The sequence below is a fragment of the Lissotriton helveticus genome, chromosome 11, assembly GCF_964261635.1.
Source record: "Lissotriton helveticus chromosome 11, aLisHel1.1, whole genome shotgun sequence".
NCBI classification, from domain to species: domain Eukaryota; kingdom Metazoa; phylum Chordata; class Amphibia; order Caudata; family Salamandridae; genus Lissotriton; species Lissotriton helveticus.
The window spans coordinates 136,677,727-136,702,784 of NC_136072.1; positions in this window are offsets into that span (position 1 = coordinate 136,677,727).

Genomic DNA, 25,058 nt, shown 5'->3' on the forward strand with positions numbered 1-25,058 from the left:
TTGAGCTTATCCCAGGCGTCCTGTTGCAATTCTCTTTTCCTAGATTTAAGAACTTCTTTATATTCAATCCTAAATTTCTTTACCATCAACGGGTCCCTGGGTGAACTTGCCAGGGCCTTTTTTAACAAGGTTAGTGAGTGTGTGCAGGCATGGTTAAACCAGCCCTTACCCCCTGCAAAGTGTTTTTTAGATGCTATCGTTAGGATAGTGCTGATGTTAATATTTATTTTACAGAAGTTTGTTAAAATCATCATTGGTGAATTGCTAGCACACAAGTTCTCTGTTAATTCTTGGTAGCTATTTCTGACTGTATTTCCCATAGTTTTTTCAGGGTTCACTCCTTTCCATTTCATTCTTACCCTGTTTGGCCTAATGGATGCAATATTATCAACAATAACCGGTATACTCTCGTGAGTAGTGTCCCAGATGTCTACCTTTGTAATTATACAATTATGATCGCTAAGCAAAAAATCTTCTACCCGTGGTGTAATACATTTTTGGGAAATACTACAAGATACTAAAACATGATCAATAATTGTGTTTGCATTTCTTCCCGTAAAAGTGGGGATCCTTTCTCCATTCTCCTCCGTTGCACACGTTAGGATGAATAAGTCATAATTTGCCATATAGTTGTTAAGTGTTTCCCCGTAGGAATTATGGGGGAAATGAATGCTATCATCTCCTAAATCATCTCTAACACCGCAAACCCTGGTATTGGAAAATAAACAGGTGGGGGTATTAAAATCTCCCACACATATTATGTCAAACGCAACCATCATCCCCTCATGTAGCTTGGCGATAGCATTCTCTAATTCCAGGACGACCTTAAACCGGGTATTGTCAAACACATTATTATAAAAATTAATTAAAAGTACATCTCTAACATGCTTTTGTTTTAACCACAAAACCTTAGAATGACACCCAATGTTAATGTGCTTCTTTACAATTAAGTCGATACCAGTTGATATTAAAATAACGAGCCCCCCTTGGCTCTGCCCGGTCCTGATCTTAATGCTGGTAATTCATAAGAAATAAAATCATCAAAATTAATTGACCCTGTACACCAGGTCTCTTGTAGACATATAATCTTATTGGAGTCAAGGAACTCTGACCATCCTAGCATTTCCTGCTTTTTAGATATTCCAGCGATATTCCAGGAGGCTATTGAGACCCCTCTTTCCTGTTTGACTCTGCCGTTTCCTAGAGGTATACCAAGACAACAATCCATATACAGTGGTTGTTCAGTGCTTACCAAGCCTAGCTCCAATATAGTCTCATTATCCATTGGGGCGGCTTGTTCCGAAATTACGGTTCTGTTTCCTGGCTACTTCTAGAGCTCTTCCTATCCCCACTAACAGTATTCATATTATTCAGGTAGTTCTTATCCAGTCAGTCATTTTCATCTAAGTTGCTAAACGGTCGAAACCTGTTGGAAACTGGCAAGTTAAACCTATTATCCTGTTGCTGGAAAGTACTGCTCTTAGTTCTATCCAATTCTGGAGTTAACCCACCTGGTCGAATTTGCCTATGGTGTTTATAGAAAAACGCCAGGGGTAATAATGAAGTGCCATGCCCTGATGATTGTCCCAGGTTTAGTCTGTTCAGAGATATTCTTGCATAATGTCAATTTTTAAAATGAATGATTATGTAGTCTCTCTTTATGGTTTTTCTTGATGGGCCTATCCATTTGACTCTCCGTGTAGTGAGAATCTGGTCTGCAAACGTCGTAGGGAAGTCACAGTAACGACTTAGCCAACTAATACTTTTATTTTTAAGTGAGTCATGAGACTCTTCCTGTTGCTCACTAAGGGGGGGTACATTAGTGATAACTACTACGTACGGGGCACAGTCAGGGGGCAGGTTGACTGAGCGGTACCGCCCCATCTCTAAGCTCCCTTCTCCCGGTCTAGAGTTAACCTCTAATAGATCATTGTCATTGTTGCAGTTACCCAGACTCTGGGTTTGCATTCCCCCTGCTGGTCCAGACACAATTGGGGATGCCACATTTCCCATACTACCCTTAGTTGTATCTTCTCGAAGAATGTTCGTCGTTATAGCCACGCATTTTCCATTGAGGGCTATTACGGCTTTATCCAATTTCTCATTTTGGGTAGTCAAGTCCCCCCTTAGCCTAGTTATTTCCTCATTGATTAGATCTAGCTTAGTATATAGGGGTTTGAGGCATGCTTCTATCCTCCCTGTAATTGCATCAGTAATCTGGGTTACAAGTGAGTTATCAGGGTTCCCTATATGAGTTGGTTCTGTGACTGGTACAATTGTGTTAATTTCCCTGCACTTTCTTATTGCCCCTTGGTTATTCTGTGTTTTCCTACATTCCCTTCTTGCCCTGGGTAGAGGCGAATCTATAGTAATTGTTTGTTTCTGGGCTGTATTGGGTTCCGGGCTCTTATTTACTTGAGCCCCCTTAGTGATTACTGACAAAGTTTTTTTAGGCGAGATAACATCTTCCTCTGATTCATTGGGGGTTCCCAGATTATCCGGAGTTACAGGCAAACCACTTGCACCCAGGGATATTCGTCTCTCTGCCCTTCCTATTTCCTCATTGATGGCACTAACTGCCTTTACCAGATACGATACAATACTAGACCCCCCAGTTGTCACGTTATTTTTAGCACTCTGCCGACCTGTCATGATTATTAGACATGGTACAAATAGTACAAATAGGACGGTTCCAAACGAGATTCGCCTTAACAGAAACAGTTACATAGACCCACTTATTGCTTAGAGTATTAAAATCCTGCACAATGTCACAAAGCCGTGAATCGATCCTATATTAGGTCGAGTAAATATATAATACTGCAGGGACTAACTAAATTAAAAGTATAGTGTTCTCACTAAAAATGAAAACAGGCTCAGTATGTCCATAACCAAGTCCGAGTCCTTACTATAAGATAGCAGAAACCAAAGGCCGTGGCCCAGCCTTAGACGCTCGATTTTGAAGCGCCTCCGGGCGCGGGAAAGGGCAGGAGCGGCTTCCTGCCGCTGGGGCACCTGGGACTCATAGTCCCCCCCCTCGCAGCGGCCGCACCTAGACGCAGAGAGGCTTGCGGCAGCGGGGGGAGACTGGCAGTGAGGTCAGCAAAGTCAGGGATCCTGCTGGGAGTATGATCTGGTACAGCCCTCAAGGACCCCCAAGGTCTGCGAAATCCAATCCTGGAGTCCAGCCGGATCACCAGTACTGGCTCTCTGTCTCTCCTTCCTTTGCCGGCTGGGTCTTGTTGCTTAAATCCGTGTTTTCATTCTCCCTCTCTCCAATACAGCAGAATTCATTTCACATCGCTGACATCCTACAAGCAACCACCGGAGGGGGTAGACGAACTTTCTTCCCACCGGCCAATTGTAATTACCTGGGATTCAGCAGACGCATATTCCCCACTTTGGCGCGTAACTCTGCCGCCACTGCCCGACAATGACCTCCGCTGCTCATTCTCGCTTTTCCGCCTACACCACCTCTAAAAGTTGCAGCTGCTTGAAGGCTATTATTACTGTGAGTTCCTCAGCGCGTTCTCCACATAGATTCCTGGTACGCCGCGCTCACTAAAACGCCGACTAGATGCCTGCCGCCATTACCGTCAGTGCTATTTTGGCTAAAGGGGGCGTGATGCTATTTATTCAATCTTCATCTGATAAATATGGGCGGAGGGCAATTACAGAATGTCAGTACAACAATGATAAAAAGAATGACCTTATGTACAACATATGGTAATGTTAGTGATAACCCGGATGTACTGGACTATATTTCTAATGAGCTTGCTCACTGGCTTCTTCCGTTAATAGTTTGTGGTGACTACAACCTAAATTACCCCTGTGATTAGTCGTTGGATTCAGGATTTAAATTTCGGGGTAGGAAACCAAGTGTTTCAGGCTCTTAAAAATGTACGTTGAACTCATGGATTAATAGATTATTGGCAAACAGGGCATCTGAGTGATCCAGGATTTACCTACTACTCCAGTCCACAATCTATATGTTTGTTTCAGGTACTATAAGCTCTAACTGTTCAATATAAAACTGCCAAGAGTGTTGTCTGACCACAATCCTCTTGTTTTAAATATAGAATGTGGAGCAACGAACTCCAATGTCATAACTTGGACGTTCGAAAGAGCACTGTTGGTAAATGAGGAATATTGTCACCACCTGAGGAAATGGATACCCAGGTTTTTGGAGGATAATATAGGTAGTGCACCAATTGATATGGTCTGGCATGCCCTGAAGGTCGGAATCAGAGGGGAGACGCTACGATTTTCATTACATTTTAATAAGGAGGCTAAACAAAAAATGGTGGCACTGCAGAGAATTCTGGGCATAGCCGAGGAAGGATTGGTAAAGACTATTTAGGAGGGACAGAAAACTGAAAGTGAATTAAGTCATGTAGCGACCACTAAAATTTTTATCATCGATATCCTAATGGAGAAAGCCATAGTTAAGGCACCAATGCACAGAGAAAGCATTTACGAATCAAGTGAACAGGTCGGACATAAATTAGTGGTACGTACCCGAGAACAAAGTACAGCCCATCTAATAAGGGGAATTAAAGATCCAGAACATGGGCAAAGGACCGAACCTAATGCAATAAGAGCTAAGTTTCAATGGTTCTATCAAAAGCTATATGATGACACAGATATACAATAATACAAAATTGAGGAATATCTAGATCAAAATTCACCAGTAAGACTAGAGGTAGAGGACCAAGATAGTTTGGATGGTATACTGCAGTGGGAGGAAATCTTCCTCTCCATGAATAGTTTAGCTACTGAAAAAGCGGCTGGTATGGATGGGATACCAATGGAGATTTATGTTAAATTGTCCTCACAGTTAGAAAAAATAATGTATGACCTATTTTCACATATTTTTCAGGGGGGCGACCTCCGGGATCATGGTCTTTAGCTAAAATTGTGTAAAAAAAACAAAAAAAACAAAGACCCTACAGAACTGGGATCGTATCGCCCCATCACTCTGATAAATGGGGACTCAAAAATGTATTCTAAATTATTAGCTAGCTGACTGGCACAGGTTATACATAAAATTGTATAATTCATCCGAGGGAGATCCACAACCGATCATGTTCAAAGGGTGATTTCATTTTTTGACATTGCGGGAGTTGCAGGAGACCCTATGGCACTTAAATTACTGGATGCCGAAAAGGCCTTTGATTGGGTCTCCTGGAAATATGCTTTGGACTGCAATTTCAAGAAGTGGCATCAGGGAACAATTCATCAAATCAGTACAAATGCTTTATATTGAACCATCGGCTGTGGTAATAGTAAATGGGTCAGTGTCAAAAAAGATAGCCATTACTAGAGGGACAAGACAGGGGTGCCCATGTTCTCCTCTTCTATTTGCGGTATTTATTGACCCTTTCATACCACTGATATGGGCACGAGACTGGTCTACCAAACATTGGCGTATGTGGGTGATATCGCCCTAGTTACTAGTGCCCTTAATAATGCGATAAATGCAATAGAAGAGGAGGCTAAAATCTTTGGAGGGATGTCAGGATATAAATTGAATCAAGATAAAACACAGATTATCCTCAATTGTAAAATCAAGATGAGAGACTATCGAGTAGTGGATAAAGCTACATATCTGGGTGTTAGCATAACGGCAAAACTGGAGAGTTTAGTTGATAATAATCTCGAACCATTAATACAACACACAAAAAAAGATTTGATCAGGTTAAATGATCTACATTTATCCATTGGGGGCAGGTGCAGTGTGATCAAAATGCTTTTTTTACATAGATTTTTATATTAGTTCAGAACATTGTGTTTGGAAATTCCACCCCGACTGTTTAAGTCTATAGACAGCATGTTCTCCAGGTTTATATGGGGTTATAAGAGACCACGTAGAACATTAAGATTTATTACCTTACCTAAAGATAGAGGTGGATTGGCACTGCCTAATTTTAAACTGTATTATTGGGCTACCACATTGAGGTATTGTAGTGAATTATTTTCAATTAGGACGGATAACATAATAAATAGCAGTATCCCAACACCGCAAGAACTTATATTGGGAAATGAAATTAGAGGGTGCTTCTGGTGACATTCAAACGATAGCTATTTCAAGAAGGTCAGATTTAAGACCCTTCCTGGCATTTATAAGGTCTGGAATAATGTACGTAAACAGCGGAATCGGGTGGCTAGCTCATTATACATCAATATTTAAAAACGACAACCTGCCAGAGATTTTTAGGGATACCTGCATGGATAGATGGGTACATGGAGGGATCACGCAGTTAGGCTGTTTTTATTCCACTATACGGTTGAAGCATTTTGAGGAGTTACAAAATGACTATAAACTAGGTTATAGGAATTTCTTTAAATTTCTAGAGGTTAATGACTTTTTGTGGAGGAAAGGGGGTTGAGGAGCAAAATTTCAAGCAATTGAAATCATGGAGAATCTGCTTAAAAATACAACAATAACTATAGGAGAAGTCTAAGAATATATGAATGCTTCCTATCCAGATGATATGGATAAAAGCGTGTCATTACCGAAAGTCATAAAATTAGGATTTTTCTCAACTTTACTACAGAAGGCATTTAGGAGTCCTAACTTTACTACTACTAAATTGAGAAAAATCCTAATTTTAAGACTTTCGGTATTCACAGAAGGCATTTAGCAGTCCTAAAGTTAGGACTCCTAACTTTACGACTATTAAACTGAGAAAAATCCTAATTTTAAGACTTTCAGTATTCACAGAAGGCATTTAGGAGTCCTAAAGTGAGGAGTCCTAACTTTACTACTAGTAAACTGAGAAAAATCCAAATTTTAAGACTTTCGGTATTCACAGAAGGCATTTAGGCGTCCTAAAGTTAGGAGTCCTAACGTTACTACTCCTAAACTGAGAAAAATCCTAACTTTAGGACTTTCGGTATTCACAGAAGGCATTTAGGAGTCCTAAAGTTAAGACTCCTAACTTCTGTGAATACCGAATGAGTATGTGTCTTCTGTGAATACCAAAATGAGTAAGTGCCTTCCTTGAATACGAAAATGGTAGTAAGCTCTCCTAACTTTAGGACTCCTAAATGCCTTCTGTGAATACCGAAAGTCTTAAAATTAGGATTTTTCTCAGTTTTGTAGTAGTAAAGTTGAGAAAAATCCTAATTTTAATACTTTCAGTATTCACAGAAGGCATTTAGGAGTCCTAAAGTTAGGAGTCCTAACTTTACTACTACTAAATTGAGAATAATCCTAATTTTAAGACTTTCGGTATTCACAGAAGGCATTTAGGAGTCCTAAAGTTAGGAGTCCTAACTACTAAATTGAGAAAAATCCTAATTTTACGACTTTCGGTATTCACAGAAGGCATTTAGGAGTCTTAAAGTTAGGAGTCCTAACTTTACTACTATTAAACTGAGAAAAATCCTAATTTTAAGACTTTCAGTATTCACAGAAGTCATTTAGGAGTCCTAAAGTTAGGAGTCCTAACTTTACTACTATTAATCTGAGAAAAATCCTAATTTTAAGACTTTCGGTATTCACAGAAGGCATTTAGGCGTCCTAAAATTAGGACTCCTAACTTCTGTGAATACGAAATGAGTAAGTGTCTTCTGTGAATACCAAAATGAGTAAGTGCCTTCTGTGAATACGAAAATGGTAGTAAGTTTAGGATTTTGTCTTAAGCTAGTTCTGTGAATTGGGCCCCTTAATTATAGAAATCTGAGTTTTGTGGGAGCCCTAGGTGGCTGCCCCTTCTGGATCCTTTCTCACTATCGGCGATCACTGCCAAGAATGCAGTCTATGGACAAGTAAGGAAACACAGATACCTTCCTTTGGGGAACTATTTCTCCCCACTCAAAGAGATCATAGCAATGGGTAATCATAATCCCTCCAATGCCTTTCCTAACCTTACAAACCTCTTCCGACAGGTACTGTTTTGGGCGACCAAAGCAAACACAAGGAGATGATGGACAGAGCGCTGAAACTTTTCATACACTCACCCCCAGTCAAAGATCTGGGTTGAATCCATCATTGTTCTTTAGCTCACTTCACCACCTCAGTTCAGACCCCACTATATGCAAATAAGTCTTGATCTAGTGCCTCATGGGAACAGTCCTGTCCGAACTGCCAAGCCAGGTGTTCCCTGAACAGGAAACAAGCATCCTGGGACCGGTTTCATGGTAACACCCTCTCATCAGCCAGGCTAGTTTGAATCCAGTGGCAAAGTGAGCAAGGGACCCGCGTCTGGGCATACCCTGCCAATTTAGGGCGAACAAACCAAACACAAGAATATAATAACAGAGCTCTGAAACTTTTCAGACACTCACCCCCAGTCACAGATCTGGGTTGAATTCCCCCATCGTTCTGTAGCTCACTTCACCACCTCAGTGTTTTTTTTCTTCACTGTGTTCTGTTTTCCGGGACACTAGCGCCAAGATGCCTTACTGGTATTAGCGCGCTCTACAAAACCCCATAACATAACATAACATACACTTAACATAACATAACATAACACAACATAACATAACATAACATAACATAACATATAATATGACACACTGAAAGTACTTCTTTAAACTCTCTGGGATCACCAGTTTACCTGCTTGGTCACTGTCACCAAAGGGATACTAGGACATGGTCTATTCTCTCCTTTGGGAAATAAACATCCCCTAGTGCTACACTAGCCACCTCTCTAGAATACCCATTCATGAGTGCCTTCCTCGGGCATAAAGCTTCTCTCTTACTATGCCCTGGCTGCCGACGTTCAAAGCGCTTGTCTCTCTCAAATGGTTTCTTCCCCCCAGTCTCCTTGCTTTGCTTCATCACTTAAGTGGGCTTGGTCTATCTCCCCTTGTCAGAGATTTGGGGAACACAAGTAGGTTCTCACTTTTAACCTTCTGGTGGGGGCCTGGACCACTTTCCTCGTGGTTACCACAAGTACATCCTTTAACATTCTGGTGGTTAGCCAGAGATACATTTCTTCCCCAAGCCCTCTTAGGGATAGTGAGCTTGGAGTCTATTTGGTGTTGATGCCACTTTGTAAAGCAATTACTTCAGATGTTCTGCTTCATAATCAAATTATACAGCTCAGTATACTTTACCTTACTGCTTTTTCCCCAACCATTTAATTTTAAATACGATCTCTCTGTGATACTGCAAAATACAGTTCCTCATCCCACTGCTGGACATCAATGTTTTATTCATAGCTTAATTAATACAAAATATCTAGAGCTGAATGAAAGAGAAATAGGTACATGTATATCAGATCACTTAGCAAACAGCCAGGTTCAACAATGGTCATGCAACTGCATATCCTTTTCTGAATATATAAAGCTTGGAACATCATTCAGCAAAATCAGGACAAGGCACTTTGGAACCACAGACACCTTTGCTTATCGTAATGTTGTAACACAATAAGGCTACCAGCAGTGAAACATAGGGAGTGTACTAGAACATAGTGCTAAATGTAATAAATATTATGGGAAAGAAAGGAATGATCAATGGATTGGAAAGTGCACAAGCAAACACACAAATACATACACACAAGTAAAGACGCACACAGGTTGCCATGGTAACATTAAAAACACTGGAGAAGTTCTTCAAGATTGGATCCAGTGCTGCAGTCACTGACCAAATAAGTTGGCATAGGATGTTACAGGGCTTTGCAATAATTATGATGCAGAGGAAGATGTGTTGCAATGCTGAGTGGGGGAAGAGAAAGCAGGTAGGAAAAAGAGGAACTTGGCTTGCTATGTTATATCATTTTTAGCATCCAACATATGGTGTAAATTGACTGTGGGACGAATCAAAATATACCTAGTTTAACATTTTTGAGAATAGTCAGTGCAGCGAAACCTTATGTGACCATTGATTCTACAAGCAAGATGAGCTAATTTGAACAAAAAATTATTTTTACGGTAAAGTCAGATTTTTAATTACATATTTGAAAATGTTGCTTTTAGAAATTTGCCATGTTGGGACAGAGTGGTACAAAAGGGGGTGGTGGGGGACAGAGGCAAGGTTTGCAGCAGCTGCTTAGATAACACTTTCCCTGTTATGGCTCTTTTTAAAACTTTATTATTTTACCTTTTTAACTTACCTGTTGGCACTTCACTGCTCATACGTCTGTTTCCTGCCCTGTTCTGATGCGGCTGTAATGCCATTTGTGTGGAGGGCGGAGGAAACTTTAGGGTACCACTTCCAGCCCTGGGCTCACTTCCGGGGCGGTGAGTGACCTAGTCATTCCTTCCACCACCTATTAAAGCAGATGGTCAAACGGAAGCGTCCAGCCAGGGCCAGAGGTCAGAAACCCGGGTCCTCTGCAACCGGCTTTTCGATCTGATACTCCTTTGGTCTTACACAGTTTAAGGCCTTCACCTAACACTCTTTGTCAGGCTTTTAATCCTGAAAATATTCCACCTTCTTTCGCATTCTTTCAGTTTGAATGCAACCCCGACCCCCAGCCTAACACTGTATATGAACCTCAGGTTATGGAGGCTGCGCCTGAGCTATTTCCGAATGGCCAGGCTGATAATTCTTTACCCCCACAAATGTTGGTGCTTCAGTTTAAATTGCCTTTCTCCCCCCAAGCACCATCTACATTAATGTAATTTCCTCTTTGATGTTAGCCCAGATGTGGTATTTCTAACAGAAACTTGGCTTCATGACAGATCCTTACCCAATGCTATCTCAGCACTTCCTGGCAACTTTGCTCTGTTGGGGATGAATAGACCTCACAGAACAGGTGGAGGCATCGCCATCATCTTTAAAAATATCTACAAGTGTAAAATTTAGGACTCCCAGGTTCCTAACTGTGAAACCCTGCTATTTACTCCTACCTTTTCTCCTAAATTTACCTTCTAAGGGGCACTTATCTTGTTCTACTTTGTCTCCCAGTTACTGGTACTCAGTTTTTCTTGATTTACTGGCACCCGATATTTTGTGGGTGGCCAATTTTACCTTGCTCAGTGATATTAAATCTGATCTTGAGGACGCCAATGACAATCGAACTGCAGCTTTCATCAACGACTTGGGCACTCTCAATCGCTCTCTTCTTAATTCTGAACCTACTCATGTCGCAGGGCACCCTGTGGACCCTATTTTTCTAACCTACGAAACCTTATCTAACACACCTCTTCTTCAACTCTGCTGGATGGGTCACTTTGAAGTGCCATTGAGTAAAAAAGTATTTTCCACTTCCCTTACCCGACCTGCTCTGAAACCTAAAACCAGGAACAAGTCCAAACCTAACATGGCGGAGTTCAATAAGTTGCTTCACAACAAAATGTCTACCCTCATCTCTCAACCTGACCAGACCAAATCTCTGTGCCCCAATGGATTTTGGAGGCCACCGATTCGATTCTGCCACTTTCATATAATGCTTCCTCCTGCCCCTTGGTTCATTAATTCCCTCAAATATGAAAAAAAAATATTGTAAAACTTGAGAAAGACAATTGCGGAAACATTATGCGTCTGAGGCTAAGTCAGAATATCTGGCAGCACTGAAAAAATATCATGCCATTTGTAAATCAGTTTGTGCATCCTATTTCACGGGGGGAAGATTACTAACTCCCAACATTTCCAGAAGATTCTTATCAGAGTTGTGAATGAACTCTCAGCAGCTAGCACCATTCTGCCGCCCCTTCTCTTTCTCAACATCAGAGTGGTGAGATGGCTAAGTTTTTTCAAAGCAAAGTTGAGTCAATTCACTGTGTACTAGCCGCTGGCGCTGCTAATTTTGTGAGCCTGGCATTTCCTGCAACCCAAGAGGATGGACACCAGGAAGTGAACCCCTTGGATATTAAGCCTGAGGAACCTTTCAAAATCTGGGTATGGTCCTCTCTGGACTTAGCAACATTACAAACGTTATTGGGATCTATCAAGTGCGGATCCCCGCTAGATCCTCTTCCTCCTTCAAAACTTAGATTATTAAATGACGCAGGCCTAACTGTGATTCTTAATCTCCTCAACACTTCCTTGACCACAGGTTACGTACCTCAGAGCTGGAAACACGCTTGTGTCTTCACCTTGGTTAGAAGGATGATCTTAATGACCCTCTCTGTTGGTCAAAAATTCATCCAATCTCCCTTCTTTCTCTTTTCTCCAAGATTCAGGAAAGGCAAATCAACACCCAACTCTCCTTATTTGTTGACACCCGCAATTTGCTCCACCTGTCACAGACTGGTTTTAGGGCTGGTTACAGCATCGAATCTGCTCTACTCGGGGTCGCAGAATGTCTTAGGCAACAGCTCGATTCTGGCGGTAAAGCCACTCTCCTCCTGCTTGACGTAAGTGTGGCATTTGTACAGTGTTACATCCCATTTTGACAAACAGACTTAAAGCTTTGGGCATTGAAGGCTTGGCCTTGAGGTGGGTGACCTCCCTTTTAAAAGATCACCCTTTTCAGGTCTCCTTGGCCAGCATTAGATCTGAGACTTTAGCTCGGACCTCTGGTGTTCCTCAGGGATCCATTATGAGCATACTGCTCTTCAGCATTTACGTTCACCCTTTTGCAGATGTAATTGAGAAGTCTGGACTCACCATCTTCTCATACGCTGATTATACTCAGATCATCTTCTCATTATCAGCTACTCAGCATCAAGATCCCTGAGATTCTCTCCTGGTTTCGCTTAGGAATTGTCACTCCCTGCTTAACTTTCATAAGAATCTGAAGACACTGCTTTTTAGCTGTAATGTCTGATTTTTCTGTTACATAGGGTTGTTGTTAGCTGCCCGTTGCTGCTCAATCTGTTGCTTATATCCAGCGATGGGAGACCCTTTTTGGTTAGCTGCATGCTATATAAGTTACTAATGATAATAATAATAATACTTCCAGACCTTAGCCATTTGGTCCCTGTAGCATCTCCTGGATCATATAACTGAGTGTAATTTACAGTTAGACTTCATGATTTCTCCCAGAAAATCACACAACAGAGGGATTAGGTGTGCCTGAATAGGGCATCTGGTGGCAGGATGGGGCAACAGAGCTGGAAACACAAAGGGCTTACCACCTTCACATAGTCAATACAGCCAGCTTGGAGTCATGGCAGGGGAGCCAGGAAATTCGAAACACTTCAAAGAAGAAACCTCGAGAAACTTCTCCCACCTTCAAAGGAGTCACAGTGTATGAAAATAGAACCCTCAGGCCCACTCTTTAGTAGACTTCTGGACCTATGAAAGGACTCTCAGAGGACTGCCTGCTGCTGTGGCTTGCTGCACTCTGAAACATTGCCTTGCTGTACCTAGGACTGCTTTGCTGCCTGCAGCCTGCCTTGAGCCCTCAGAGGCCAGCCCTGCTGTTTGAGCTCTGCATCTTCACCTGAATCCATGACTACCAGAGTGACTTCAAGTTATAGTTTGCTGGCCTCATGTTCAGAGAAACAGGGGCAGAAAAGCCTTCCACCATTCTGAACTCACACCTGGACCCAGCCTGATTGAGCTTGGAACCCCCAAGTGGTTCAACCAGTCCTGGGTTTTTGCTTGAGGTGCTAAAGCTGCCCGAATCCAAAATTGAGGACATAGAAAATGTTTGACTAAAAATGGTCAGAGAACGAAGGAAAGAGTTGTACCAACCTGCTTATCTGTCTGCCCAGGGTGCATCACCAGTTGGTTGTGTTTGCTGCTGCTACCACTATGTTCTTCCCTGCAACATCAAATCCTATTCAGCCACCCTTTGCCAAAAGGGTATCTGAGTCTTTGTGTAATGTAGATCCTATAAAACCTGTATAGGATTTGCGTGTGTAGACAACATACACTGTAGGATTGGTGTCAGACTGATTCTAGACACCTCCACCGGGTATGTTGGCCTGCGTGCCAGCTAGCTCACAGTGCCACTAGAAACTCCTCTTACCAGGGAGAGAATAATTCTTAACAACATCAGGCATGACAACCCTGATCCCTCAGGACCGTGGAAACATTGTATTACTTTTTGCTCAGTCACTCATGCTCACTCAGTCTCCGAGAGATACACAGAATAAACAGCATGGATGTTTTTCAATAAGTATTTATTTAACATTCGTTATTCTTGTGTAAAATAGATGTGCTGAAACAACCATTAGACAGTAACAGATATAAATGATTACAAGCACTAAGAAAGTAAAAGGCTGGTAGATTTCTACCATTTTGCTATAACCTTGAATATAGGCAAGTATATAAAATACATGACAATAAAATGCGTACTCCTACGATGCTACCCTAACTAGATGTACCTAAGTGTACCTAGCATGTATGTAGATGGTAAGCCAAGAATCCCTCTAGGATAAAGTCAACCTCATTACCTGAAGTAAGAGACTGTGGGACCCCATCTTGGTCTCAAGTTTGACACCCCACAAGGGATGTTACCCCACTGACAGCTGAGTATCTGCATGCAGGAGCCTCAGCTTCTTGCCTCAGTGTGTTGGCAGGGAAATCCTGATCTCCTCTCCCTGTCTCAGCAAGATGTGATGTTTATATACCCAAAGTTCTCTCCAAGGATTCTACCTTGCTGTGCCACTTGTCAGGCTTAGGATGATGTCAGGAATGAACTTTTTACATAGTTATTATACAGGAGATGGTAGTCCTGCTGAGTTTCCAAGAATCCTCATGCATAATGTTTGAGGCTTTTACCAGGGAAAATCCAGCGTTTGGTGTTCACTGTTGTATCTAGGTAAAAGTCAGTCCCCAAGAACCGTTATGTGTGTGATGTAGGAGAGAGTATAGGTGAAAGGCTACGATGATACCTGAGCCTATATCAGGCTACCTACATGGAATATAACACTTGGTACTGTCTTAGGCTAATTTTCCTGTCTCGTTCCGCTGGAGATTTTCAACTTACAAAAAAGAGACTAGGTCAGAACATAGAAATCTTCAGCATGGCTCTGTTCCACACCTCCTCAATGATGACACTCCCTCCTTGGACATCGCCTGCAGACTTGCATTGCTGAACTTTTCCTTCTGAGAAAAATCTTCTTAAAAATTCCTCTAAGTCTGAAGGTAAGCACTTAGTGAGTTTTTGTGGTTCACCCTGCCAGGGACTGTAGCTGTTGCTTGACCAGGGATCACACCTCAATCAACCAATACCTGTATTTCTCAATAACGGTAATATATATTTATTTGCACAATTAAAATTGTGATTGTACAAAGACATTAACAAAAGTATTTTTATGAGAAATGCACCACCGAGGCAGTATACTTAGCAAGTTCCTAATTCGAATATCTCACAACCCTTGTACAACCCTTTCAGTAACAGCAAGTATAGCAGTGTTCTCACTCTGCTGCAGTCTCTGACCAAAGATGGTGGCATAGGATGTTACGGGGCTTTGCCATAAGTGAGTAATACTAGAGGAAGATATGTATGTTGCAATGCTGCGCGGGGGAACAGAAAGCAGGTAGCAAAGAGGGGAGCTTGGCCTGCAATGGTTTATCAATTTTAGCATGTGATGCGTGCTGGAAGGTGACTGTGGGGCTAATAAATTAACACTTAATGAATTAATTATGATGCAGGCTAAAATGACTCCAACCTTTGGTAGGAGTCCTTCCACCGGCATCGTAATCGGCTGGTCGGATTCCTTTCCACCTGAACAATTTTGATGGGATCGGTCGGAAGGGAATCTGAATTAGATTTCTGAATGGCTTCTGACAGTCTCAGAGAGCTCATTCACCATTTGGAAAGCCTTTAGTAATCCCTCAGCCGGCTTTTTCCAGCCTAGGGATTACAATGGCAGATTCCCACAGCCTTTCGGTGCCGGCCTTTCTGGCACAGAAAGGCTTTGGGAATATGTCTTTGGGGGCCACCAGCAGGGCTCCCACGGGTGCAAGGCTGACGAATGGTGGACTAGGGGGCACCTATGATGCCCCCCTGTTGATCCCTGCACCCGGTGGCAGGCACCTCTAGGTGCCTGCCACCGGGTGCAGGGATCAACTGCACCTCTGCGCTTTACAATGAGAGCATGCATTCCATGCTCCAATTGTAAAGTATAGGATCCTACTTGCTGGGCTGGAACCGACAACAGGAGGTCGTTCGGTTCCAGTTCCCAAAAGATGTCGGATGGACTCCAGTCTGTCCGGCATCGTAATCAGGCCCTTAGTTTTAACATTCATGTGACCATTGATTCTCCAAGTTATGAGAAGTAATTTATTCCGTACTACAGCACCAACCTACGTTTATGTGAAGGTATAAAGTTATTATATATCAATTTGTAAAACTTGTACAAATGTATTAGCAACAGAAATCTGATGAGAAAAACAGAGAATGGGGAGGATTTGTGTCAAGGACTTAATGATGAAAACTCAGGCTTTCACCACCTAGACAATATGCTTACCATATTCATATTTTGAATCGATCACAACCCATGCATTCCCTACCACCTGCACATTAGTACAATAAATGCCCACATAGAGCGCCCACAGCTTTTTCTCCCACAGGTTGATTTTAGTGGTCAAATGCAAGATCTCAGATTTGGCTGCGTTCTAAGAAGCATATGTCTACCCAAGTCTTGAATACGTTCAAAACCAAAAACAAGGAGATGATGGATAGAGCACTGAAACTTTTCAGACATTCACTCCTACCCAGCTATACGCCTACCCAGCTATATGCAAACCAGTCTCGATACTGTGCCTAATGGGAACAGTCCAACCCGAGCTGCAAAGTCTTCCCTCCTTCCATCATCTACTTGTGTTTGCTTTGTGCACCCTAAGTTGGAAGTGTATCCCCAGCTGTGGATCCCTTGCTCACTTTGCCACTGGAGTCAAGCTAGCCTGGCTGATGAGGGGGGTTACCCTGAAACCAGTCCCACGATGCTTGTTTCCGGTCCAGGGAAGACCTGGCTTGGCAGTTCGGACAGGACTATTCCCATGAGGAATAGGGTCAAGTCTGATTTTCATATGGCTGGGATTGAACTGGGGTGGTAAAATGAGCTAAAGAACAATGATGGATTCAACCCAGATCTGTGACTTGGGGTGAGTGTCTGAAAAATGTCAGCGCGGGAAACAACCTTTACAACACAACTTTTACAACGCACTACGAATACAACGCAGTCATTACATCGCAACATCCCTTACATCGCATACCGTTACAACGCAAACATTACATCGCATGACACTACAACGCATACCATTACAAAGCATGGCATTACAACACAGTCATTACAATGCATACCATTACAATGCATAGTATCCTTACATTCTCCAAAACCTACCCTACTGTTGCACCCCCTGGAGTTAGAATAGTAATTTTCACCCCTACACTATCCAACACTTACCCTACTGTTGCACCCCCTGGAGTTAGAATAGTAATTTTTACCCCTATATTATCCAATACTTAGCATACTTGCAATATAATAGTATTTGTTGTAATGGTATGCTTGTAAAGGTAGTATGCGTTGTACTGGAATGCGTTGTAAAGGTATTTTTAGGCAATTCCCTGTAATGGCATGCGTTTTAATGGAATGCATTGTAAAGGATGTTGCGTTGTGAAAAATGCGTTGTAAAGGCATGCGTTGTAAAAGTATGCGTTGTAACGTCACACAACCTTCAGCATCCCATCACTCATCTCTTTGTGTTTGCTTTGTTACTCCATATTCCCAAAACTAGTCGCAAGCAGTTAATGATGAAGGCTAAAATATCCATCCATTTAGAAAGAAGAAAATCATTGCAGGGAAACATCTGCTTTGCTGATTGCTGATCTGCATATACCTTTTGGGTGGAACAAGAGTGTGGCTGTATCAAAGATGGCTGACAACGTTAGTAATACATCTACCCATGAAACAACACTCAAATAGGAAGAGGACATCTCAATGGTTGCCATGTTCACCACTATGACAACAAGATGAAATAATATTCTATATCTTAGAATCTTTACCAGTGCCGGAGTGGGGATTCTTGTATCTCAGTCATTGAGTATAATCATTAAATAACCCGATCATTGGTCTTATGGACCTTTGTTAGTCAACAATCAGAGATGATGAGGAGCAACCATTTACATCAATCACCAGGAACAGTAAGGAACATCCCTAATCAATATCAATAACAATGGATATGTAAAGGCTTTTTGTTCCCGTAAACAAGGTAAGGTGTCAGTTTCAGAAACCCAAATGTAGGACTCTGACGAGAGAATAACAATGCATAGGCATGAAACCTTTGCACCTAAGCAGTAGAAATTAGCATAATTTAGAAAGGATTCTTAGCTCTAAATCAGCAGGCAACTCTAAGGTCTACTTCCTAAGTTCTGCAGTAAGCTCTCCATACCTAGTCTCTGTGAGTGAAAGAGAAGCTCTCTGAAAGAAGGAGGCTCTCCAGTCTAGGGTAATATCATTCTACCAAAGCATCAAAGCCAACAATTTCACATGCCCGCTGTCATAAATCAATCCTTCTCCAGCAAACTCTGGGAGTAGATAAACTAACTCCCCCATTTCTCAGGTCCTCACAATGAGCTATGGAGCTATATCGTTAGTGTCTTACTTTGAACAGATCTTGTAGTTCAGACAGTTTTCCCATAAGTCCCAATCACTGCAATCACCTTTCCTCCCAGTGAGAAGCTCTTTATCAGTTGCCTAATGCCTTTTCACTGGCTAACAGAAAGCTTCTGGAAAATTACAGAAACTGCAGGGGAAAGATAATGCAAAACAACAGTTCCAGTGCGAAAACAGGCCTCTTAATGCTAACAAGTAAAATCAACTTTTAAATTGACATCACTAGGTTAACTTAAGTCCATACAATATGTTAATTCATGTTTTTGCTTATAATGCACAAGAGCAATTATCTACCTCAGATTTAGTATTTATGGTGCATGTGTTATTCAGCCTAAAAATTTGCACTTTTCAGCTAAATGTGTTTCATTTTCAAAATGAGGGAATTCGCTTTATCAGTAAAAAAATATTTGTGTTCTGAATAACAAAATATTTAAATTTTTTACAACATACGCTACAGAAAGGGAAAGCAAAGTTTTTTTAAAATAAACCTTATAAAAGAAATGTGTTGGCCGATGGGGCTTCCAGAATTCATCAATCAAGATATTTTTACAGTAAGGGCAGCCACATATAGTCCATACACAATTGCGATGTACTACTCGGTATGTAAAGCAATCATTAATATTCTATTTTACTAATTATGCCAGTACATTATATGAATGTTTTTAGAATTCCAGTAATTTTAACATTAATTTTTCAATGCTGCAGAATTGTTGATGAACTATTGTAAATCAAAAATGTGTTACCAACTGATCAATGAAATATCACTAATCATAGTCTGGTTAATGGTTATTTATGTGACTTTTATTTATTAAATTCAGACTAAGCACTGCCCTTTGTTACTACTCATTTGCTAAAGTATACATTGAAAATGTGTCCTCTTAGTCAACTTACTCGCTAGTTCAATGATTGGAGTTACTAAATATTGAAGAAGCAATTCATGTTCTGAAAACGATAAGTATATTCTTAATTTGCCTTAGGTGTCACTGTTCTATCCCATGTAATACTTCCTGTTAGGCCTTAACAAATTGGTTTTAAATAACTGAACTGAAATTCAATGAACTCAGACTGGCTACTTGGAAGGAGTTCTGTCTAACAACTTTGAAGGGAAACAGAAAGGAATTAGGGTGAATAGGACGGGTGCGAAGAGGGGAAGCGTTTTACTTGCAAATTTGTCTCAGCTCCAAATAATCAACCACACAGTTCTCTGGCACCCTTATTTATGAAACATCCAAATAGTAGTAAAACATATTGCTAATGTCAAATTATATGTAAGTTGCAGGGTAACAAACTGTTTTTAAATTTTAATTGGCTCGGATGTTTTAATTGATTTTACTTATGCCATTCTCTAAAAGCATAGTTATCTTGATCCATAATATAGGAACAGATAGACTAGCCGTGAGGGAACCTTATGTCTATCACCATGAAAGTAGATGACAGAGGAGCAAATTTTCAAGGGCAATCCATTTTCATCAACAATGGTGCTAACATTGCCACTGTAGGAATGCCACCACAATATCCACCCGTTGGAATGGGTGGTTGGAAAATTTGCTACAAGGTAAATACAATATCCCAATTTGCATATGTACATTGTGGCAGTGTTCTCTACAGGTTCTGAGTTTCAGATGTCAGTGTGAGGGATAACAAGCGTGATTGCACTAAGTTTCCATGGAACTTTTCTCTTTCTGCATAATTTTCCACACATATTTCCTCAGTTGCTCCCTGAAATAGTTTTCATTGAGAAATTTGGTTAAATTATGCTAATAATACACTTCTCACAATGTAGAGGTGCTGTGCTGTTATCACAAAAAACTGTACCAGCTCAGTGCAAAGTCAAGTGCCTGTTTTTTCCATTTGAGGTGTCTAAATGAAATACATACAATTTCTCAGTCAATGCATAAACTTTACACTACACCAGTTTGAACAGGGAGACAGAGAACAGCGATCTTTGCTCACTGTTTGTGATGTGTACCGTCTGCATTTCATATATTAACTCAGAGGAATTATGGCACAAATATACTATGCGTTTGCATTATCCAGACATCACAAAGGCTTCAGTAAGATTTACATAGCCACACAAGGGACGATTTGCTGTGTAAAGAAATGTAACACAACGCAGCAGCTTGTTCTGCATTATGTTACTTTGTGAGCTGGTAGGTAGTTGATGGGTAGAGGAGGAGCATACCTGTGCATCCATCCTTGTATTTGATGCTATTACAGATTTACATAGGTTTGTGAGCCTGGGATTTTTTCAGTTTGGTACACCTTCCAGACGATGACAAAACGAGCAGAAAATGATTTTTCCCCCTTGTTATTTCCTGTCAACAAAACGATCATCACGTTCAGGCTCCTCACCCACGCACACAAAGCACTCCACGACATTGGTCCCGAATACCTCAACAACCGCCTCCTGATCTACACTCCAACACGCAAACTCCGCTCCGCCAGCCTCGCCCTCGCCACCGACCCACAGATCCGCAGAACCACAACCGGAGGAAGATCATTCTCCTACCTGGCGGCCAAGATATGGAACTCCCTCCCCGCCCACCTATGACTGACCCAGGACCACCTTACTTTCAAGAAACACCTCAAGACCTGGCTCTTCGAGCAGTAGCGGCACTCCGCCCCCTTTCCCCCAGCGCCTTGAGACCCCTACGGGTGAGTAGCGCGCTCTACAAATGTTTTTGATTGATTGATTGATTGCGTGATTCATTCTGCAACACATATACTAAGAGAAATTGCCTTTTTCGATTGTTTTTGTGCAGGAAGATATCTCTTGCTGTAAAAAAAACACAATCCTGCCTGTAACATAGGCTCTCTTGCACTATGTTTTTAGGGTGTCTGTGTTGGTGTTAGGCAGCACACAGTATGCAGGCACAAGGAGAGAACAGAAATACTCCATTTTTTTTTAAAACAGGTGCTTGGCTTTACACTGGGCTAGTGCAGCTGGTTATGATACAGTCAATGTTTGGCACAAAGGGAATCTCATAATATTGATGGCTGTGCTCCGCTGATGGGTCTGCTGAAGTCAAAATGAGGCCTTACTGTCTACTGATTGTATTAAGTAACGAACACAAGATTTGCTTTGTGAATATTGTAGTTCACTTGCCTCAAAATACATATTCATGAGCTGAAGGATTTCGCACAGATATGGACTTCTTGCTACAAATTATTTCAATTGCTTTGAAAAGGAACAGTCTAACTGTAGACAAAGAGAGTTTAACTACTTATTATAAAAAAAAGGCCTTCTAATGGAGTCTTTTCATCTTTATGATATGCTGGATGGACTATTAGTGGTGCTACAGAGACTTTTAAAAAATGCAGTGCTTTCTTCCCACCATTCACGTCCATGCAAAGGCAAAATACTAAGATAATTTCATTGTGTTTGAACAGAATATAAGTAAGTAACATTAGAAAAAGAGTTGCACATACTCTTATTGTTGAAAAAAGCCCAGTGCCCTCCTAGGCACACAGAGTTTAAAGGATGCTTAAATTGTCAACTCCAAACAGCACAGCGTTTGAACAAGACCTACAGGTTTGCACCAGTTCTCCCAATACATTCTGATATATGCAGCTCTCCAAAGTTTCATCACAACATTTGAAACTTTGAAATCAATAACATGTATTGGCAGTGTGGGACCAGTAACGTAACACGAAATAATGGGGACTGTTGCAAAATGCAATAAGGGGGCTCGCAGTTTCTCATATCTCACCGATATTCATTGGACTTGGGCTGAAAGAGGACTGCTGAAAGTTTGGGGCCAATGCTCCAGAGGCGCTGCAGGGGCATGCTACACAACTGTGTTCAACATCTCCAGACTCACTTCTTTTGTACTGTGTGGACCTCATTAGAGGACAGTGTTACATGAGAAGCACACATTGTTGATCTTAGCATCTGCACTAAATAACTAATCAAGCTGAGAGGCTGATGCGGCCACGAAACATCAGCTCTGGTGTTGGTTCCATTTACTGATTTCATTGGAGTGGTCCTCAACCAGCTAAAATGTTTGTACAAGCGATCCTAAATCATGCAGGTGTATGTTGTTCTTCAAAGCCTCATTACCCACAACTGTCAAGCTTATTTAGTGAAGTACAGGCAAAGCCATTGTTGAGAAATATCTGGACAGACATCTCTTTCAGGTGAAGTAGCATGTATCAATGGGCAATAGAACATTTTCCTCCTAGTAGTTGCCCAGAGCAGGCACAGTGCCACTTGCTTTTGTCATGTTATGTTGAAACAATGGTTTATGGTCAAGCGAACTTCACTGAGCCCTGTATCTCGCTCCATCTCACTCCTGTCATGTTATGAGGTTAGAAGTAGTTTATGGACTAAGTGAGGCCATCAAGGAATGCTTCGGCCTTCTCTGTAAAGCCCTCAACAATTCCTTTTATTTTCTAAAGTGTAGATATAGTAATGCAGTGCAATCGATTTTTTTTAAAGAGGTGCTTTGTTCCGTATATACGTTATGAACTTTAAATAATTATATATCCTTAAATGTAGGCACTAGAATGCAGGTAAGCATTTAAAGACAGACGACCACATTGAGTCACCCCTTAATAAACTTTGTTATGAATTGTTAAAGTGTACATATTAATGTTACTTTTGCATATGGCAGGATCATCTGTTTTTAACCATGTCCTTATTAAACATGCAAGAGGGTAGAAATATGAAAACTGCCATTTAGCTCACTTAGGGGCACATGCATCAACCTATTTAGGAAGTGCAAACGGTGGGAATCGGTAAATTCGGCCGTTTGCGCTTCCTAAATACGTTTTTGGGATGCATGAAACAATGTTTCAAAATTCGCTATTTTTTGCATTTCCTAAAAATGCGAATGTATTTAAGGAATCGCATTTGTGCGATTCCTTAAATGCAATGCATCAATTTTTTTAAAAAAGCGAATTTTGAAATAGGAAGTGCAAATTAACATGACGTTGACCCTCGTGTTAATTTGCGAAAATCTTTAAAAAAGCAAAAAAATGCATTTTTTAAATTTCATGTTACAGACACACATGTCTCTAGGACATGTGTGTGTGAAACATGCACTTGAAAATACATTTCAGGGGTGCAGGGGGGGTCCTTTGGACCCCCCTCTGCACCCTTGCAATGCATCAACAAATTGCGAGTTCAAAAACAACAACAAATTCAAACCGGCATTGATTCCTATGGGCCTCTAGGCCCATAGGAATCAATGTACTGCCATTCCTTAAATGCGATTCGCAATTAAGGATTCGCAATTTCCGAAAATTAAGAAATCCTAAAAACTTTTAGGATTTCTTGATGCATAGGATTTTGCAATTCCTGAATTGTGATTCCTTAATTTTCGCAATTTAGGAAGTGCAAAATCCTACAATGATGCATGTGCCCCTTAGAGTGGTGACAAAAACTGAACATAGAAACTTCATTTTATGGACAAAATACTTGCAAAAAGTGTGCACTCTATTAAAAGTGCCATCCAGCTCTTTGGTTGGCACATAAGCTAGGCATTAAACTTGAAAACAAAGGGATTATACTGCCGGCCAATTATTTCTTTCTAGAGGTCTGAAAATGCCATATGAAGCACCCTGCTGTAAAACCAGTGGTATCAAATTGATTGTACAGAAAACATTCTGTTGGCAGGACATGCTTTCTATTATAATGAGAATGTTCTATGCAAACGTGAAAAGCTCTATTTGCTTTTCATCTTGTTTGTTTATCAGCTACCAATATCTTATTAACTTTTGCACATATCAGCAAAATCCCTTTTCTTTTTATTAGTGTTGTGCTTGGCATTAGCCCGTTCCTGTTTAACCATATCGAACATAATTTTTTTTATTTTTTTCTATTTAGACCACTCTCTTTTCTAAACTCTGTTTACGATTTTTACTGACTATAATGAAATGATGGATTTCGCAGGGGCAATGCGAATTACGCCGTATGATTGTAAAGGCAAATAGTCATTTTCTGAAAGTAGGGATTTTCTTAATGATGTCTGTGCCAATGCAGTGCTGTTAAACAGAGTTAAATGAATCGTGAGAAACAGCACATTATGGAACGGTACATCTGAAACTGTTTTCCAGGATTACTCCGTTCGATTTCAATTACTATAGGTTACACAAAATCTCTTAAATGGTAGAGTATATGCCACGTGTGTCTGTGTAAGCGTGAATTCAAACATGTTTGTATGTGTGTGTGTATACACAATGCCCTAGCTCTTTATCATCTTTGTCCACCTTTCGTTGGCGTCAGCTGGACTGGGATATGGATGCTGAAATTAATACCATATATCTGAGTTGTTAGAGTGTATGCAACAGGCACTTACAATGCCAATTGGTCTCGCCTGGAATAACCAGGAGTAAAGCTGTTGGATTTTCCAATGATTGTTTGTTTCGGCATCAAGCAAATTGAAAAAGAAGTCAAAGAGGGTTGTTGGTGAATCGGAGTGCATGCACACTCATAGATGGCCTTTTTGGAATGGTTACTCATTATTTATGAGAAAACAAAATCCCAAATGGCCGTCCATGTCTGTGAATGTGTGCATGTGCCTGTCTACAGACAAGCCGTCAGCCATCTTGGAGTGACTGAGAACAAGACATTCTCAAATGGCCACCCGTTTGTGTGAATGAGTGCATGTGCATTGTATGCAGACAAACCTGCATCTATTTTTAAATGA